The sequence below is a fragment of the Dromiciops gliroides genome, chromosome 2 (genome assembly GCF_019393635.1).
Source record: "Dromiciops gliroides isolate mDroGli1 chromosome 2, mDroGli1.pri, whole genome shotgun sequence".
NCBI lineage: Eukaryota > Metazoa > Chordata > Mammalia > Microbiotheria > Microbiotheriidae > Dromiciops > Dromiciops gliroides.
The window spans coordinates 347,930,042-347,945,616 of record NC_057862.1 but is presented as its reverse complement, the minus strand read 5'-3'; the positions used below and the strand labels follow the sequence as shown (position 1 = coordinate 347,945,616).

At 37.7% G+C, this 15,575-nt stretch overlaps 1 protein-coding gene across 4 annotated transcripts in view; it reads right to left on the bottom strand.

The window, feature by feature from the left end:
* CPEB4 (cytoplasmic polyadenylation element binding protein 4) overlaps window positions 1-12,551 on the bottom strand; it is a 100,806-nt gene extending 88,255 nt beyond the window's left edge. For 3 of the 4 annotated variants that reach the window (XM_043989900.1, XM_043989899.1, XM_043989897.1), the window contains exon 1: window positions 12,433-12,551. The gene's annotated coding sequence lies outside the window, so the exon portion shown is untranslated. The remainder of the gene's footprint in view (window positions 1-12,432) is intronic. The other variant, XM_043989901.1, reaches the window with a different exon arrangement.
* Between the last annotated feature and the right edge of the window lie 3,024 nt (window positions 12,552-15,575).

Sequence of the window (15,575 nt, the reverse complement as noted above, 5' to 3'; positions counted from 1 at the left end):
AGTTTAAGTTCTGTTCCCTAAAGTAAAAATTTCAGAAAGGGTTTGTTTCTAAGCTGCAAAGTAGACTAATCATTACACAAGTATTCTGCCTTTTATATTTCCCTTCACATCACTCCGCTGAAGAGAGTAGGCAAAAATACTCCAGTCTTTTTATGGTATCAGCATTGTAGAAAACATTAGACTTCAGCATATCCTGAAAGACAAAATGCCAGATAGCAACTGCTGCAGCCAGACCCCAGCATCCTTATGTCACCTTAAGGAAAGGGTCTGGTTTCCTTTGTTTATTGGTTCCTCCATACATACTCTTCCCTCATCATTTAACCCCCCCAGGATTAAATTCTGGGATGAATTCAGGAGGGAGACCTCTAATGTTGTGCCATAGTTTTTGATATTTAACCCTTTCTTAAAGGCAATGTGTTATAATAGAATGAACATTGGAACTAGAATTTAGAATTTAGCACTAGGAGATTGTGACACATATGAAAATAACTAGTGGACAAAAGAGAATCATAGAATCTAGGAATCATATAGATAGAACAGAAAGTAATCTCAGAAGTCTTCTGGTCAACATTTATTTTGTAACTGAGGAAACTGAGGCCTTAGAAAACTAAGTGGTGGGCAACTAGGTGGCGCAGTGGATAGAGCACCGGCCCTGGAGTCAGGAGTACCTGAGTTCAAATCCTGCCTCAGACACTTAACACTAGCTGTGTGACCCTGGGCAAGTCACTTAACCCCAATTGCCTCACTAAAAAAAAAAAAAAGAAAACTAAGTGGCTTGCCCAAAGTCACACAGGTAGTTAACAGAATAGAGATAAACATAGCAAAGTAGTTAGAGCCATCAGTCAATCAATACATATTTACTAAATGTGCTAAAACACTGTGGATACAAATAAAAAGCAAAAGTAGTTTATACCCCCAAGAAGCTTATATCCTAATGTTTGGACTGGTAATCTGGGGTCTGTGAACTTGTTTTTTAATAGATTTTTATAACTTTTCAATATGATTATTCCTTTATTTTTATTTTATGCTTTTAAATATATTCTTTTGAAAGAGGTCAATAGCTCTAGAAGAGGACCAAAAGGGTCCATGACACAAAAAAGTTTAAGAAATCCTAAATTAGAACTTTTCCAAAGTAGAATGGGGCTACCTCAAGAGATTCTGCTTCACTTGGGTTTTCAAGTGGTGCATAGATGACCATAGTCAGGATGATGTTGTAAAGGATATATCTTGGACCAGATGTCCTCCCACATCTCTTTTGATGCTAAGTGTTATATTTCTATGAAATACCTAGACCAATGCCTATGATTAATGGTGTCCCAAAGCCTTCGGCTTGGTAGTATCTTCTATAACTCTAAAGACATCATGATACCTATGTATATGTATGTGTGTATATATATATATATATATATATATGTTTGTGTATATATATATGTATCTGAATCTGTATCTATCTGTATACATGTATATAAAGTTGAGGAAATAATCTTTCCCTATCCCCTGAAGAAAATTGCTTTAAAGATTAACAAAATATTGGCTTAAAGTCCTATGGCCAGAGCTTATTAGAAATAAAGGGCTTCTTATATTCCATGAATTGCCAAGTGTTCATTTAATACAACCTTTTCATTTTATAGATGAAGAAACAGTCTCTGAGACTTAGATCACACAATGAGTTAATAGCAGACTTAAACCTAGAACTCATTTCCTGATTCTTGGTCCTTCACCATTTTGTAGCCTTTTTCAGCAATTCAACCTATCTAGAGATTTTTATCTAGAGATTTGTAATTCTTACAAGGTAATTTGCAAGTGATCCTCTCTGTCTTTAGAAGACTGTAAACTTAGCATCTAGTATAAGGCTATCTTTGAAAGTGCATTTGTAGCCTTTGGGTAGTGATCTCAATTTGACTCTTGTTTATAGCTTAGCTATCTTTTAGATTGTCATTAACTTTACATTCTCATACTTTAAAGCTTCAATGGTTCCATGATCTGATTAATGTTAGTACTCCCCCCAAAGTTAAAAGACAAAAGTTCATCCACATTTTTCTTACCCCATGAGACTCTTGTTCATGTCCTCCTCCCTAAATCCACCATTTGGGGTCCACCCAATAGCTGGCAGTTTGCTTTCTAAAAGGGGAAGACAAAATGTCAAAGGAGTGCTGGAAAGGTGGGGAAGTAGGATCTAGGGCCACTGGGAAAAAGCCTGGGGGTCTCATTGCTGTCAGAATAAAATGAAAGCTCAATTATCAGAGCTGGGGGGGGGGGCAAGGGAGTAGATTCCAATGTTCTAGAGGGGAGGATGAAAAATATGGTGAGAAAGCATAGTGAAGACATGGCAAGGAATTTAGAAAAAGTGTAGACTTGTTTGAACTGACACAGGATTAAGTAAGTGCAACCAGAACAGTTTGTACAATGACCACAATCATGTCAAAGAAAACAACATGGAAAGGCTTCAAGACAGGGCAGCTAGGTGGTGCAGTGGATAGAGCACCAGCCCTGGAGTCAGGAGGACCTGAGTTCAAATCCAGCCTCAGACACTTAACACTTACTAGTTGTGTGACCCTGGACAAGTCACTTAACCCCAATTGCCTCGCCGAAAGAAAGAAAGAAAGAAAGAAAGAAAGAAAGAAAGAAAGAAAGAAAGAAAGAAAGAAAGAAAGAAGGAAGGAAAGAAGGAAGGAAAGAAAGAAAGACTTCAAGACTTTCACTGGCGTGGTGTAACCAGTCTTTACATCCAGGCCTGAGAGTGAAGCACATCTCCCATTTTTTGGCAGATGGTGCATCATACTTTCAGAATGACTATAGGTATGGCCTATAGGCTTGCTGCACATTGTCAAATATGGCTATTATGAGATTTTCTTTGCTAAAATTTGTTACAAAGGAGAATTCTTTTTTTTAAAGGAGGGGGAGTCATTTGGAAATGACAGTAATATGAAATTAATAATATCAATGAAACATTTTTTAAGTCCAGAGCAATAAATTTCCCTTAGCAAAATGCTTTAAAGCTTACAGAGCACTTACATTATCATATTCCTGTGAAGTATAATTACTGTCATTTCATGGATTTAGTTTAACCAATACAATTAAGCTTATTAAGAACCCACTGTGTACAGAGCACTATGCCAGGTTTTGGGGATATCCAAATTCTATTTATTTATTTTTTTGCAATGAAATTCCTTTTTTCTTTTTGGTGGGTCAATGAGGGTTAAGTGACTTGCCCAGGGTCACACAGCTAATATGTGTCAAGTGTCTGTGGCAGGATTTGAATTCAGGTCTTCTTGAATCCAGGGCCAGTGCTTTATCCACTGCACCACCTAGCTGCTTCCCCCACCTCCTCCCCCCCATATCCAAATTCTAGATAGTAGAATGTAAGCTCCTTTAATGTGGGAACTGTTTACTTTTTGTCTTTGAATTCCATTGCCTGAAAGTCAGGGTAGTGAGAAGACCTCCAAGAAGTCTAGAAGTCCTAGGCTTGATCCCCATTTCTATAGCATAACAACAATGTAACCCAAGACAATTCACTTAACCTCTCAGTGAACTCTCTAAAATTATAAATGGTACAGGCATGTTTTGGTCAGCATTGCTAGAGGAAATTTTCTCACTGGAAGTGCCTTATACCAATGAAATCTCAGGTGGGTTTCAAAAAAAAAAAAAACCAAACCCCAAACGCCTAGTGCTAGATGTTTTGCACATAATAAGCAAGAACTTGCTTAGTAAATACCTATAAAATAGAATTGAATTGAACTGAATTGAATTGAGATATCACTGGTCTTATGAAGCTAACAATCTATAAAATGGAGGAAATAATACTTGCCCTTCCTATCTTACTGGACTTTGTTAAGGATAGCCTTAAGAAAATTTAAAGCATTTTATAAATATGAATTTTTATTGCCCTAGATTTTTAAAAAGAAGAAACAAATGCATATTCCATTTCTTGGAGTTTTTCTTTCTCTTACAAGACTAGTGACAGATAATAAATAGTAGCACAGGTTGAATCCTGGTATATATGTGATGTTAAAAAACCCAGAAAGCCCTCAGCTGTTTGGAGTATAGAATGACCCATTCACAAATAACAATAGTACAAAATAAGCATGGCATAGTATAGTGGTCCCCAAACTTTCATGTACCCCACCAGTAAGAAATTTTTGAGCATGCAACCTTTATATACATATATACAAACATACATACACACATACAAATATATATACATATATACAACATATATATGTACATACATAATTTTTCTTGTTGTTATTAGTTGTTTCAGTTGTATCTGACTGACTCTATTTGGAGTTTTCATGGCAAATATAGTTTACCATGTCCTCCAGCTTATTTTACAGATGAGGAAAATAAGGCAAACAGGGTTAAGTGACTTGCCCAGGGCCACATAGCTAGAAAGTGTCTGTGGCTAAATTTGAGCTCAGGTCTTCCTGACTCCAGACCCGGTACTCTCTCTACAGCACCACTTAGCTGCCCCATTATATAATACATGTATATGTGTATACACAAACATAAATTTCTTATTTATAAAGCATATGCATGTACAGTTGTACTAATAATTTTATACATTACAAAATTTTCACAAAAATAGACATTTTAAAAAGCTATGAAATAATATTTGATTCTAGAGTCAGTAGGGACTTAGTAGAATTTATTGAGTAGGAGCATGGATTGGAGAAGGGAAAGAAACTTGAGGCAGGATAACCAACCAATTAATAGGCTATTTCACTAGTCCAGGAAAGAGGTGATGAGGACATGAATTAGAATGGTATATATGTGGGTAATGAGAAGGGGATATGAGTGAGATATTGAAATTAAAAGAATTAAAAGATTTGCCAATTTACTAGATATGTGGGGAGAGGAAGAATGGAGAGTTGTGAATATGGATGAATGGAAAGATGTCAGTGTCTTTGATAGAAGTTTGGAAGAGGTGTGGGTTTGGGGGAAAAGATGATGAAATGAAATCTGCAATTAGTCACAATCTTTCCATTCTTACTTATGCTCTGTGACTTATGACTCACTGCCCCAGAGTGCATAGCCCACCCGCACAAGGGCACCTGTCATAGTCACTAAGTAATCTTGGTTTAAAGGGATGGATTTGCTGGCATTGGGGTGGGGCGGTTTCCCAATGGCATCTGTGCAGCTGCTGCTGTATGTATGTAAGTAGCAGGTGATTAGGTTATAACTTCCTTGAGGGGTTCACACCTGGTTCAGAGAGGGAGATATTGGGAGCTTGCATAGTGGAGAGTGGGGCTGCAGTAGGGGAGCTTGTGGGATAAGGTAAATGTTGTGTTGGACACAAGGCCCATGATTAGCTACCATGGAGAGTGTGGAATGCTGCAATCCATCTTCTTGGTTGATCCCACACTCCTTAAGATCACACCATGACCCCGCAAAGGGCTCTAACTCCAACTATACAGACCTTTGGCATAATGGGTAGAGAGCACTGGATTTGGAATGAGAAGACCTGGGTTCAGATGTGGCAGTGGACATTCCTTAGTTATGTAAATCACTTTACCTCTTAGAGTTGTTTTTTTTTTTAACTGAAAAATGTGCATGATAATACTTTTATTGCTTACTTCACTGGGCTGTGGCCAGAAAACCAGTTTATAAACCTTAAAGCACTATTGAAATGTTAATTGATACTATTATATTAGTAATTTAGGGAAGTACAAAGTGGTGTTAGGGTTAGAGGAAGGGAATATCCTTTGGAGGGATAAGAAAGGCTTTGTGGAAGTGTCACTTGAGAAGGACTTTAAAATATGGGTGAAAAGGAGGAGGGAAGACCTTGCACACATAGGAAAGAGTGTAAGCAAAAGCCCAGAGGCCAGAATGTGTAAGGCACTTTCAGGAAACAAAGATTAGTGCAGTTTGTCTGAAGCACAGAGTGTGTGTAGGAGAAGGGCCATAAATGCCAGGCAAAGAGGCTCAAACTTTGGTTGGTGGACATCAGGGAGTTAGCCAGTGCTGATTGTTGAACAAAGGAATGATATTATTAGGTCTCTGAGTAAAAAAGATCATGTTAGCAACTTTATGAAAGACTGGTTGAAGGGCAAGTGAGAGGAGGAAGAGCTGTTAGAAGGCCATTGCTCAGACTTCACGCTATTGGTAATCGTTAGGTTCTGAGTTATAGTACTGACAGAGACATCTTTCTTTCTGAAAAGGACTAGAAATATTTGTGAAAAAGGAGAGGCAGAATGGTTGGCCCATCATGGTCATGAGATGGCTTTACTCCTTATTTTTCACAAAACTAATCCCTCTACCTGCTCAAGTGATCCCAGCCTATCTCATCTCCTCCAACAGATTGCCCCTGCTGTCATCCCTTATTTTTAGTCTCTTTGTCTCCACTGATTCCTTCCCTATTGACTACAAATATACTCATGTCTTCCCATCCTCAAAAAAATCGTCACTTGATCCTTCTATCCCCATCAATGATTGTCCTACATCTTTTTTGCTCTTTGTGGCTAAACTCCTCAAAAAGACTGTCTACAACAGGACCTTCCACTTTCTCTCCTCTCATTCTCTTTTTAATCTCATACAATCTAGCTTCTAAACTCATTATTCCACTGAGACCGTTCTATCCAAAGTGATCTCTTTTTTGCTAAATATAAAGGCCTTTTCTTAATCTTCATTCTCCTTGGCTTTTTTTGACAGTGTTGACCACCCTCTTCTTGATACTTTCTTTCTACTATTCTCTCAGTTCTCCTCCTTATTCTCTTCCTACCTATCTGGCCATTTCTTGTTAGTCTCCTTTGCTGGATCCTATTCCAGATCATGCCCTCTAACTCTAGGTTTCCCTCAAAGTTCTGTCCAGGGCCCTCTTCCATTCTCCTTCTATACCACTTCCTTTGGTGATCTCATCGGCTCCCATGGATTTAATTGCCATCTCTGCTGATGATTCTAAAATTTGTCTATCTTGGCCTGACTTCTCTGCTGATTTCCAGTCTTACATCTTCAACTACTTTCCAGGTATTTTGAACTAGATGCCCACTTGATATCTTAAACAGAACATATCTAAAACAGAACACCTGATCTTTCACCTCAAAACATCTCTCTTCTACCTTTTCTGTTGAGGGCACTGCCATTCTTCTAGTCCCTCAGGGTAGCAACCTAGAAGTCATCCTGGATTCCTCACTATCTCTCACCTCCTGTATCCAAGCTGTTGCCATGGCCTAATGGTTTCAACCTTTGCAACATCTCTTGGATGCTTCCCTACTTCTCCTCTGACACTGTGACCATTCCATGTGCAGGACCTCACCACCTCACACCTTGATTGTTGCAATAGGCCTGCTGGTGAGTATGCCTGCCTCAAATCTCTCCCCACTCCAATCCTAAAGTACAGGTCCACTAATTAGCATTAGCAGAACAGGTAATGCCCACTAATAAATTTCATACTAATCCATAACAGTAAATAGCACATAGCTTTTTCACTCTAAGTCCAGCACTTTCAATTATATGATGCTGCCTTATATAAGTCCTGAGTAATAAATCTTAAGTTGAATTTATTAAAAAGTTTTCCTTGTAAAAGTTTTAAAAGATCACAAAAGTTTTGTTGGATGTCAGGAGGGATTCATGGAATCACCCAGTGGTTTATGTGAAATTAATACTTTCCTGAAAACTTCTGCCATGCTGCAAATCTTATCACAAATCAGTCTTTGTAATGCTGGAGCATGATTTTATAAACTTAGTAAACCATTTATATCTTGTGTAAAATACATTATGCATCGTAATAGCTTCATTTGGCAAAGTCATCATAGGTATGATTCCACTATTGCATTAAGGTACTATTTATTGATGTACCTTTAATGTTAAACAACCTCTTAATGAAGTGAATTGCCTTGAAGCTTTAGGACTGTACACAAAAAAGTTATCACTACCTAAAGAATATTTCAAACGCAGTAATTATGTAATATTAATGAGCAATATCACATACAACTGTGTTTGCCAGCCCATAATGCAGTTGAGCTGATTCTTTATACTGTGTTTCTGGAGATGACCTAGCCCTGCAGAAGTGCCTCCAGGTTCAACAGCCCATGTAAAATATAATAAATGCATAAATAATTTAACAATGGAAATAGGTAGCATTATGGCCATGTTTTTGTGCTGCTGTTATTTAAAAGCCTGGCAGCTTGGGAGTTAGAAACAGTGATGTGCAGAGGTGTTATAATTCAGTTGGAACTCTGAGTTGGAACTAAACAGAGGAGTTCTCTCCAGGTCTTTAGATTATTATTATTTTTTAAATTCAGGTTCAAGTTAATCATTTTAGTTAGTCATCAAGTTAGTAATTTTAAATTCTGGAAATGAAAATAAAAAATAACCCTAGAATTCAGTAATTTTATAAGTTGCTTTTATCTCTTATAAGATTGAATCTGAGGGGCAGCTAGATGGCACAGTGGATAGAGCACCGGCCCTGGATTCAGGAGTACCTGAGTTCAAATCCGACCTTAGACACTTAACACTTACTAGCTGTGTGACTCTGGGCAAGTCACTTAACCCCAATTGCCTCACCAAAAAAAAAAAAAAAAAGATTTAATCTGAGCTACAACTTTTAAATGATATTTTGCAAACTACTTAAAAGATTAATCTGTCAGTAATTAATGTTAAATTTCTGTTGTTGAGTCATTTAGTCATGTCTCACTTCTCATGACCTGTAGATGATAGCACACCAGTACATTTCATGGGGTTTTCTTGGCAATGATAATGGAGTAGTTTTACATTTCCTTCTCCAGTAGATTAAGGCACAGAGGTTAAGTGACTTGCCCAGGGCCACAAAGCTAATAAGTATCTGAGGTCAGATTTGAACCCAGGTCTTTCTGACATTAGGTCCAGCATTCTATCCACTGAGCCAGCTAACTATCCTCATGCATACCCTCATGACAACTTTTATAACACTTTAAAATTTGCAAAACACTTTACATACTTTATCTTAGAGCCCCACAACACCACTGTGAATTAAGGATGATATATACTGCAGACACATAAAAATGTAATAGAGAAAAATATTCCAGCTAATTGGAAGCATGGAAATCAATCACATACTGTGTTTCTTACATGATGGGTAATTATTTTTAGCCTGTGACCTTTACTTTATAATGATAGATATTTGTAATTTAAGTTCCATGTGGGCAAAGACTGAATCCTATATAATCTTTGTGGTTTTCCCCCAGACCATAGAGCACAGCAGGTACATAAAAAAGTTTCTTGAACTAATTTTTTTAAAAAGTGATAACTGAGCCTAGGTCTTTGCTCTAATGTTATATGTGTGAAATTCAAACATATTTGTAGAAATATAGAAACTTAATCAGTTAGCCACAGGTATTAACATTTTATTTAATTTCATTTCTTTTCAATTAACAAAAATCTATTTTTTCTCCGGCCTACTTCTCATACCTTGAGGGGAAAAATGTAATGAATGTGAATAGAGAAGCAAAATAAATTCCCCATTGTCCTTAAAATATATATCTCAATCTGTACCCTGATTCCCATCACCTCACTGTGGAGAGATGCATACAATGTTCCATTGCAGGAGCCAGCTCAAATCAGCTCCCCAGAACTTATCAGCATGAGCATTTAAACCTTGTAAACTGGCAAATGCTATAAATCAGGACTTGATTTATTGATGTGATTACCTACACTTAAGAAAGTGATAGGGAAAATGTTAATGATGCATATTAAAATTTAAAGTGTATTCAGAGTTTTGTTTTTTTTCCTTCAGAGAGCTGGTTGTTAAAGTATCATCATACCATGAGTTTTCTGGAATCATGGTTGGTCTTTGTGTAAATCAGAGTTCTGAAATTTTTCAAAGTTTCTTTTTCTGACATTATCGTTATTACATAGATTGTTCATCTGGTTGTCCCTCCACTTCAGCAGTTCATACAAGTCTTTTTTTTTTTTTTGGTGGAGCAGTGAGGGTTAAGTGACTTGCCCAGGGTCTCACAGCTAGGAAAGTGGGGCAGGTATTATCTCCAGAAGCAGCTAGATGATGCAGCTAGTATGTGGAATTGCCCTAATAGTAATAGCTGTTTTCACATTGTTGTCTTCTTCTGAGTTTATGTCTTGGTGTTTCATGACAGAATAGTAGCTTTTTATTGTCAATTTTTATTGTCTGGAACTGCTACGCAGAACTGTTCATGGGTAATAGAGGTGCCAATCAGTGCTAACTCTACCCAGTGTTAGTAAAGGGTCCTGCTCCCTTGTAACTGACTACAAGTGCTTGTCTCCCTGTTGGAATCATGACCCAGAAATGTTGATTGGCAATGGAGTTGCCAATCAGTGCCAGCTGTACCCAGTTCTAGTAAAGGATGCCCTGTAATCTCTTTCTGACCGGTTGTCCAACCCCCTTACTGTATCTGGGTTGAGAGCTCCACAAGCTGCTGCTACTGTTGCCACTATTGCAAGTGCCTACAAGGCTCCTGGCTGGTGAGGCGGCCAAGCTCGGAGCTGATTCCCATCCCAGCACCATAGAACTCTCCGGCTGATCATTTAAGTTGTCTCCCTATGACCTTTGTTGACTATGGTACTCCAAAATTTGACTTGCATTATTTTAAAGTTGTTTAGAGGAGAATGTTGAGGGAATTCAGCCTATACTCTACTATCTTAGTCATAGACATCTTAGACTAAATATGTCCACAACTGCACTCATTATTTTTCTTCCTTAACCCTTCCCCCTTTATCACCAACTTCCCTGTTACTATTTAGGTTACCACAATCCTCCCAGTTACGTAGGCTTGAAACTTGAGTGTCTTCTTTGACTTCTCATTCTCCTTCACTCACCCATCTACATTTTCTTGCCAAATTCTTTTGATTTTACCTTTGTAACATTTCTTTTATATACCCATTCTCCCCTCTCATGCTACCACTATCTTGGTGTAAGCATTTATTACCTCATGCCTGTATTATTGCAATAGCCTGCTAGTTGTTGTCCCTGCTACAAGTCTCTTCCCATTAAAGTTTATCCTCTACTCAATTGTCAAAGTGTTTTTCCTAAAACACAGGTCTGATCATATCACCTCCCACCTCCATTCATTAAACTCCAGTGGTTCCCTATCACCTCTAGTATCAAGTATAAAATCCTCTGTTTGGCATTCAAAACCATTTATAACCTAGCCCCCTCATACCTAGCATTCTCCTTACACCTAACTCACTCCCGTGTACTCTGTAGTCTAGTTGCTCTTGGTCACACAAAACACTCCTTACTGTGAGCATATTTATTGGCTATCCTCCATGCTTGGAACTCTCTTGCTCTTAAGCAAACCTCCTGGATTCCTTCGAATATCACCTAAAATCCTACCTTCTACAAGAAGGCACTTCCTATCTCCTTAATGTTAGTGCCTTCCTTCTTTTGAATATCTCCAATTTATCTTCTTTATACCTAGTTGATTCTCCTTTTAGGCTGTAAGTTCCCTGAGAGCAGTGACTATCTTTTATCTTTCTTTGTATCCCCAGCATTTAACACAGTGCCACTTAATAAAAGCTTATTGTCTAAGAACAGAATATCTTTTCAATTATTTATTCCTGTTATTTGTGTAAAGAGTATTGTGTAGTTGTACTTATATAAATTGTGTATTTGATAGGCTAACCTCTTGCCCAAGCCACAAACTCCTTGAAAATCAGAATAGATGAAATAGAAGCCAATAACTCCACAAGGCAACAAGGAATATTAAGACAAAGTCAAAAGGCCAAAAAATAAAAGAAAATGTAAAGTATCATATAGCAAAAACAATTGACTTAGAAAACAGAACAAGGAGAAAATAGGAATCATTGGACTTTCTAAACAATAAAACTGAAAATAGAAGCCTAGACATCCTATTTCAAGAACTCTTAAAAGAAAACCACATATGTACCTGACCAGTGGTAGAACTTTCTGAGCTCATATTGGTCTGATCAGCCACAGTCAGGCACATTGTGCCTTGACCCCAATATAGTGACGTCACTTTTGTCCTTTTCAAGAACAAAAGACAAAAACCACCAGATCTCTTAGAATTAGAAGGCAGAGTAGAAATAAAATTTACCATAATCTTACCATGAAAGAAAGCCCAAAATGAAAACTCCCTGGAACATCATAGCCAAAATCCAGAGTTCTCAGGTAAAAGAAGAAATGCAGCAAGCAGCTAGAAAGAATTTAAACACTGACATAGTCAGGCTCACACATAATTTAATAGTTACCATCATAAGGGAGCAGAGAACCTGGAGTATGATATTCCAGAAGGCAAAGGATATAGGCTTTAGAGCCAAGAATAACTTTACCCACAAAATTGAGTATAATGCTACAGGGGAAAAAGTGGATTTTTAATTACATGTAAGACTTGTAGACATTCTTTATGAAAAGACCAGAACTGAGGGGACATTTTTCATTTCAAACATAGGAATGAAGAGAAAAATAAAAAAGGAAATACAAATGAACAATGAAAAAGGACTAAACAAGGATAAACTTCTTACCTTCACATAAGGAGAGATGATTTAATTGTCCACTCTGAAGCTTATCATCATCAGAATTCCTAGAGGGAGTCCAATTAGATAAGGGCTAGAAGTGGTTCTGTTATATCTTGATGATCTTCTGACAAAACTGGAGAGGGGAAGAAGAAATACATAGGACTGTGATTCTTGTCTATATACTTCCAGAAATCTTCCACCGAGAATCCAAAGTGATAGCTACCTTTCTCCAGTTCTTTTTATGGAGACTAGAGTATCACTGAGGCTATCAATTATCATCAGCCTATGCAACATGATCAGCCCACCTTTTTCTTGTCAAATATGTCTTTTATGCTTCTTCTTATATAACTATATTTAAATATACTTTAGTTGAAGAAGACAAAATAATCACATAATTGGGATGGGGTCAAAGAAGATTCATTTAGGAATTCCATGCATCTCTGATACTTGATTGGATGTTTGTATGCTAACTCAGACAACTTAACCCAAAATGTAGCTAGGTCACTCAACCTCTCAGAGCTCCAGTTTCCTTTTTTTTTTTTTTTTTTTTTTTTTTTTAAGTGAGGCAGTTGGGATTAAGTGACTTGCCCAGGGTCACACAGCTCTAAGTGTTAAGTGTCTGAGGCCGGATTTGTACTCAGGTACTCCTGACTCCAGGACCGGTGCTCTACCCACTGCGCCACCTAGCTGCCCCTTTCCAGTTTCCTCTTAAGTGAAATATAGACAGAAATAACCCACATTTCTATAGTTTTTTAAGGTTTGAAAAGCACTTTCTTCACAACAACTCTAACAAGTAGGTGGGGGCAGGTATTATCTCCAGAAGCAGCTAGATGATGCAGCTAGTATGTGAAATAGCTAGTATCAGAGTCTGAATTTGAACTCAGGTCTCCTGACTCCAATTTCAACTTTCTTTATGCTACACCTCTTTTAGAGAATTGTCTTATTTCAACTACTTTATCTGTATCTTGTGAGAAAAGTATAGTGTAAATTTTAAAATGCTACAGAAATGTTTTATTTTGGTGGTGGTAGATTGATATTATGTGGGGGAGGGGAGCAGAAGATATCATTTCTTTGATTACTGTAGAAAGACTTCATAAGAGAAGCTAGGATTTCAGGAGCTATTTGGATTGTGGCAAATTTGGAACTAGAGAAAGAAGGTTGGCATTTAAGCATATGGTACTTACTGTAGAGTTGGGACTAGGATTACAAAATGAAAAAGACTTTTATTAGATGTGTTGGAGTCCAGTGGAGGGAATAAACTAGCACATATAAGATATGAAACATGCATCCATCCAGAGTATCATCAATTTGCATTCAATTCAACTAACCTTCATTAAGTACTTACTATGATCACAGATTTTGGGGTGGAAGATAGAGAGGTAAGGTAAAACACATCTTGCAAGTGCAAGTGCACAGTTAAGTTTTTTTTTTTTCATTTGATATACTGAATAATGGGAAGCTAATGTTGAGTTTTAAAGATCGTGTCCAAAATGGAAAGCAGAGAATACAACTTTAACAGTAGTGGTGAAGAAAATGGAATCTGCTCAGGGAGGATGTTGCAATAATCTAAGTGGAGGAAAAAACAAGTACCACAGCTTTCCAGATTGGATCCTCAAGGAAGGCACTATTCCAAGATTCAAGGATGTTTTGTAGGACCATACTCTGAAAGTTGCAGCAACACTGTTTATAGTGCATAAGACTTCGCCAGTCAGCTTACCTTTAATAGTAAGCCGGTAGACACAATTAGCTTAAAGCATGAGCTTTTAAAAAGATGATATAGTTAAGAATAATAGATAAACATAATTCCTTTTATAGATGGGGATGCTCTCCCACAAATATACATAAGCATCCATCGGAAGTGTGCTAATAAATTTAGAATGTACTGATATTATGGTACACATGAAATGAATGCATGTGACCAAGGAAAGTCACCTTTCTAATACTAAAAAGGCACTATGTCTTTTCATTGCTCTCCCCTGTGTGTAGCATCTCTACTGGATGAGCCCCTTTTGTTTGTTCCTTTTCACAGCTTGACTCAACTGCTTGAACTAGTCATCTCTTAAATCTAGACTTGCCTTTCTTCTCTGCTGTCAACAGTTATGGTCCTTGAAACTGCTTCCTGTCCTCTGTTCCAGAGTTGGCCAACTTAGCTGTTTAAAAGTCACCAGTAGGGGCAGCTAGATGGCGCAGTGGATAGAGCACCAGCCCTGGAGTCAGGAGTACCTGAGTTCAAATCCTGCCTCAGACACTTAACACTTACTAGCTGTGTGACCCTGGGCAAGTCACTTAACCCCAATTGCCTCACTTAAAAAAAAAAAGTCACCAGGAGTATGGCCAATATTCAAACAAGTGCCAAGCTCCCTTTCAGTTCAGTAGAGAAAACTCCCCCTACACACACCCACACACCCACACACTTTGTAGAGAGGAGACACATTTTTTCCACTCAAATGTATTAACACCCCATTACTTCTATTATTTGCCCATTATCTCGGTTGAGCTGGGGAGAAACTGACCCCAAACTATTTTCCTTCCTTCCCAACATGCTCATTATAAAAATAAGTGGTAAGATTTGCTAAGATATATAGAATAAAATACTGAGATAAGTTAAATTAGCTTTTAAAAATGGCATTGTTAAAATGCTCATCACATGACCCATCATTCAATAAAGTGTTTCTCCATAACCTCAGTAATAGAATAGTTTACACTTGGGCAATGCCAAAGGAGAGTAAACTTTGACAGGTCCTAGGAAGCTGGAAAGGCTTCAAGTACAGACCTAGTAATTGACTCTATTTTTGTTTCATGAGAACCTGCTTAAATAAGTGTGGAGAAGGTCATAGACAGAGGGCTGGTCAGTAGGCAATGGCTTCTTTTCTAGCTTTAGCAATTTATAAAGACTCAGGGAAAAAGAGGAGTTGTAATCTATGTTAGTTGAGGTGGGAGCCAAAGCAATGAAATCATAGGTCCTTGAAATAACTACATCTTTAGCACTGTGCCAGGTCCTATGGAATCAAAAAATAAAGATGGAAAGATGCTTATCTTGATCCCCAGGTCACTCCCTTTCCTTTCTCAATGAGTTTGGTACCTGGTTCCCAATTTTTCTCTCCTCCCCAACCCCTGCCCTCATACTAAAGGACTTCAATATACATATT